At 33.3% G+C, this 5,696-nt stretch overlaps 1 pseudogene; it reads left to right on the top strand.

Moving 5' to 3' along the window:
• The first annotated feature begins 236 nt into the window (after nt 1–236).
• LOC145007997 (pentatricopeptide repeat-containing protein At4g14850 pseudogene) lies at nt 237–2,650 on the top strand (annotated as a pseudogene).
• The last annotated feature ends 3,046 nt before the right edge of the window (nt 2,651–5,696 follow it).

The raw sequence follows: 5,696 nt of genomic DNA on the forward strand, positions 1-5,696 counted from the left end.
ATAGCAATGGTTTATTGCTTATTTTTAATGATTTCAAAATTACCTAACTACCCTTCAATAAACTATACATAAAACCCATAAACCTTTTCTCCTTTGGCCATCGTCCCTGGAAGCCGCATGCTACTTTTTTTTTTTTTTTTTTATTTTATTTTTTTTTTATTTTTTTTAATAGCGATGCAAAACACACGATTGTGTTTTTGTTCTTTCCCTGCAACCATTGATTGCCTTTTTTTTTTTTTTTATTTTCCTTTAGAAACTGCCATAAATCCTTTGCATGATAATTGTTTTTTAGTTCTTATAAATAAGAAAATTATTATTATTATTATTTTAAAAAAAAATTGTTTTAATAAGATAAATATAAAAATATATTTATCCAAACACCCTCTAAACCCTCGATCCATCAACTCCCCTCCTATTTCTTCACTGATTCAACTCTATCACCCACTACATCTTGTTTTGACTGATAGCTTATGGAGACAGCGACGAGAAGGATAGGCGGGCGACGACGGAGCGATCTGGGAAGAAGTGAGAGGCGTAATTTGTTATGACATTTCGAATGTTAACCAAACACTTGCAAAAACACTCGAATACCTTGGCGCACATTATTCAAACCTACGCCCAATCCAAACAGTTATCTAATGGAAAGCTACTTCATGCGCAGCTCATCACCTCTGGGTACCCATCATCCACATATCTTATCAATCATCTCATGTCAATGTATGCAAGATGCGGCCAACTCGGGTACGCCCATAGGCTGTTCGATGAAATGCCTCAAAGAAACTTGGTGTCTTGGACTGCTATGATCTCTGCGTTTTCTCAGAATTCTGAGTTCACAAAAGCAATTACCACATTTTGTGGAATGTGCGTCTCCGGTGAAAGCCCAAACCAATTTGCGTTTTCCAGTGTGATTCAAGCTTGCTCGTCTCTCAAATCTGTCCAAATTGGTAAACAAATCCATTGTCTTGCTCTTAAGGTTGGGTTTAGTTTTGAGCTTTTTGTGGGTAGTAATTTAGCAGACATGTACTCAAAATGTGGGTCTATCATTGAGGCTTGTATGGTTTTTGAGGAGATGCCTTCTAAAGATGAAGTTTCATGGAACTCAATGATTAATGGGTATGCAAAAAATGGTTATAACGAAGAAGCACTAGTTTCTTTTAAGAAGATGCTGACTGAAGATGTTACAATCGATCAACATCTTCTTTGTAGTACACTTTGTGCTTGTGGACCTTTAAAAGCATATAACATTGGAAGATCTCTTCATTCCTTTGTTACAAAATTGGGATTTGAACAACATATTTCTGTGGGCAATGCACTTATGGACATGTATTGTAAACTAGGAGACATGGATAGTGGTTCACAGTTGCTCAACATCAACTCTAAATGTACAAATATCGTTTCCTATACTTCTTTGATTGATGGATATGTTGAATCTGATCAAATCGAGAAGGCATTCACTATTTTCATTGAGCTAAAAAGACAAAGAGTTGAACCTAATGAATTCACCTTTTCTAGCTTAATCAAAGCTTGTGCTAATCATGCTACACTTGAACAAGGGGTCCAACTTCATGCCCTAGTGTTAAAATACAATCTTGATCAAGACCCTTTTGTTTCTTCCATCATTGTTGACATGTATGGGAAATGTGGTTTGCTTGATCATTCACTTCAAGCATTTGACAAAATCTCTAAACCAAATGAGTACACATGGAATTCATTGATTGGTGTGTTTGCTCACCATGGATTAGGGCACAAAGCTATAGATGTATTTGACAAGATGTTATTGCATGACATTAAACCAAATTCAGTCACATTTATAAATCTTCTAAACGCATGTAGCCATTCAGGGTTATCAACAGAAGGATTAAGCTACTTCAACTCCATGGAAACAATCTATGGTGTAAAACCTAAATCAGAACATTACTCTTGTGTTATTGACTTGTTGGGAAGATCAGGGAAGCTTAAAGAAGCTGAAGTTTTTATAAAAAGTATGCCATTTGAGGCAAACGCCTACGCATGGTGTTCTTTTTTAGCTTCTTGTAGAAAATATGGTGATAAAGAAAGGGGAGAGCTTGCATCCAAAAGTTTAAAGATTATCGACCCTTTAAACAGTGGGGCCCATGTTTTACTTTCGAATATATACGCAAAAGAACAACAATGGGAGGATGTGAAAAGTGTTAGAAAGATGATGAAAGATGAAAATGTGAAAAAACTCAAGGGGTGTAGTTGGGTTGATGTTGATAACAGAGTTCATGTTTTTGGAGTTGAAGATTTGTGCCATGGGGATAAAAAGGAGATTGATTTGAAACTTGATGATCTTTTGAGGAAGATAATTGAAGTTGGATATGTTCCTGATGTTGAATCTGTTCCATTTGATTTGGATTATGATATGAAGGTGAAGATTTTGAATCATCATAGTGAGAGGATTGCAATAGCGTATGCACTTATAAGGATGCCTATTGGGAAACCGATTATTGTGAAGAAGAATTTAAGAGTTTGTGTTGATTGTCACTCTGCAATTAAGTTGATGTCTAAAGTTGAAGGGAGAGAGATTATTCTTAGAGATAATAGTCGGTTTCATCACTTTGTGGATGGATCTTGTTCTTGTAAGGATTTTTGGTAAGTTTTAAGATGATTTTGTTTGTTTGGAGCTAAACTTTTGAGTAGCTAAAGAATTTTGTATGTCGTAGTCAATAGTTAATAGTTGTTCAAAATCATGCATGAAATAGTTGTGTCATATGAAAAAAAAACATATTTTGTAATTGTGCAAAAACCACTTATTTCCAATAAAGTCTAGTTTCATATAGTTGTATCTTATGAAAAACATATTTTTTAACATGTCATAAAAATTGTCGGACAAGTGTGAAAATTTCAAATGGCTCAATGTAGCCGAAGTTGCCATTCTTTTTTTTTTTTTTTTTAAACAGCCATATATTAGAAAAAGATTCTAGCAAGAAGCTATAGAAGGCAAAAAAACCAATTACAAAATGTCTAAAGGTTGTTGTAACTTGTAACCAACAAACCCAATTTCTAGAGCATTTATTATTTCGATTACAAAACCATAAGAAAAAAAAAATCCTTTATCACATCAACAATTTGATGTTTTCTAATCTTAATACATGCAAAAGCATCAATGATTTTATTTATTTATTTTTTATTTTTTTTCACAGAACCATGATACTCATCAATAGCATCAAACATAGCTCTAGCTGAAACCACATTAACATCAAGCCAACTAAACATTGCATTCCATCTTCTAGTTGTCACCTCAAACTTAAAAAACAAATGGTTTAGGGTGCGTTTAGTTGCGGAAAATGGGCCGTTTTCCGGAAAAAATTTCCAAGAAAAATGAGAATTTTGAAAACGCGTTTAGTTCGTCTATTTTTCTAAATTTTTCACGGAAAATGAAAATTTTCCGTTTTCTAAAATTACAAAGAAGTTGGAAAACTGATAATCATTGTTTTCCATATTTTTCTAATTCTAAAATTTTTCTATAAACACACACCCACTCCACCCCATCCACCTCTACATACCCTCACCCACACACATACATACCCACCCACACACACACACCCGCACACACACACACACACACCAACCCACAAACACACACACATACATACCCACTCACACACACACATACATACTCACCCACACACACACTCACCCACAAACACACACACATATACATACATACCCGTGCGCACACACACACACACACCAACATACCCACCCACCCACACACACACCCACAAACACACACATACATACCCACACACACATACACACCCACCCGCACACACACACACACCAACCCATACACATACACATACATACCCACCCACACACACCAACCCACAAACACACACACACACACATCCATACACACATACATACCCACCCACCCACATACACACCCACACCTACCCCCACACCCACCCTCACAGACACACACACACAAACCTACACCTACCCCCACAAACACATACTCGCACCCCACCCACCCAACACCACCACGACAATCACCGACCTACCATCACCACCACCACCACCACTAACCTGTCACTAGCACCACCACCACCGCTGCCACCACCATCACCACCACTGACACAATTGTCGCCGCCACCACCATCGCCTGTCATCACTGCTATCGCCCCCACCCACACCCTACCACCGCTACCGTTTTTTAAAAATGAAAACCGATAGAAAAATACACATTTAAACACGTTTTCTAATTTTCTAAAACTGAAAATGTAAAATGAATAAGTTTAACTAAACGCGTTTTCTAAATTTTTCAATGAAAAATGAAAACGGAAAACGAAAATCGAAAAGGGAAAACAAAAAACGGAAAATGAAAATTGTTTTTCCGTAACTAAACGCAACCTTAGCTTCTCAAAGCTGTCATGTTTTAAAGTTGGAAGAACTTGTAATAGTCTTAAAAAGATAACATATTCTAATAAAAAAACAAATGCATGGGTGATGATATTTTGTTAGAAGTATTTTAAAAATAATCCTCTTTATTTTCCAAAAACTTGGTAAATTATTTTTCATGGTCAAAATAGTATTACTAATATATATATATATATATATATATATATATATATATATATATATATATATATATATATATATATATATATATATATATATATATATATATATATAGAAAAGTTCAATACTATTAATCAAAAAACCAATGAACCAATCCAAAATGTCGAAATTTAAAGCGATCAACGGCAAAATGAATGGTTGTAGACTTTTACAATATACGCATATGTACCAGATTATAACAAAATTCATTTTTTTTTTTCGTTAAATTTTTTTTAGGCTATGTTTTTTATCAAAAAAAAAAAAAAAAAAAAAAAAAAAAAAAAAAAACCGAGTATACCGTTGTTCATGATTTTTCGTCCTCTTTACAAAGAGATCCATGATGATATATAAAAAACAAACTTTTATTTTTTCGAAAAAAATCCACTTAATTTTCTTTGTTGAAAAGTTAAAGTCTATTTTTTTATAGAAAAAAAATTAATAAATATATCAAAATTCATGCTTTTTGTACTTTTTAAACATAGATTCATATTCATGTAAAAAACGATATTTCAGTTCAAATTCATATTGTGAACCTGTTCAGATTCATATTGTAAACCTTTTCAGATTCACATTGTGAACCTTCTCAGATTCACAATGTGCATAACAGTAAGTCAGATTCACAGTGTGAATCTACACCAATCGATGTTTTTTTTTTTAAACCTTCTTAGATTCACAGTGTGCATAATTGTAAGTCAGATTGACAATGTGAATCTGAACTGTTCAAGCTTTTTCATATTGTGAATGTTAAAAATTGAAATATTTACAGTTTAGATTCACAGTGTGAATCTATACTATTCGAGGTTTTTTTTTTTTAATCGGTGTTGATATTTATTAATAGAGTACAAAAAATTAATATTTTTGATATAATTATTATTATTATTATTACTATTTGATACAAATAAACTTAAATATTGAAAAAACTAACAAAATGAAGTGAGTTGTTTTTTGGAAAATAAAGTTTATTTCTTTATATACCAACATAGATCCCAATGGAAAGTGGATGAAAAATCAAGAACAACGGTGTATTCGTTTTTTTTTTTTTTTTTTTTGATAAAAAATGTGGCCAAAAATACTTTAAATGAAAAAAATATGTGAGTTTTTTGGTAAGAAGG

Source organism: Lactuca saligna, chromosome 8 (assembly GCF_052625555.1).
Source record: "Lactuca saligna cultivar CGN05327 chromosome 8, ASM5262555v1, whole genome shotgun sequence".
Lineage (NCBI taxonomy): Eukaryota > Viridiplantae > Streptophyta > Magnoliopsida > Asterales > Asteraceae > Lactuca > Lactuca saligna.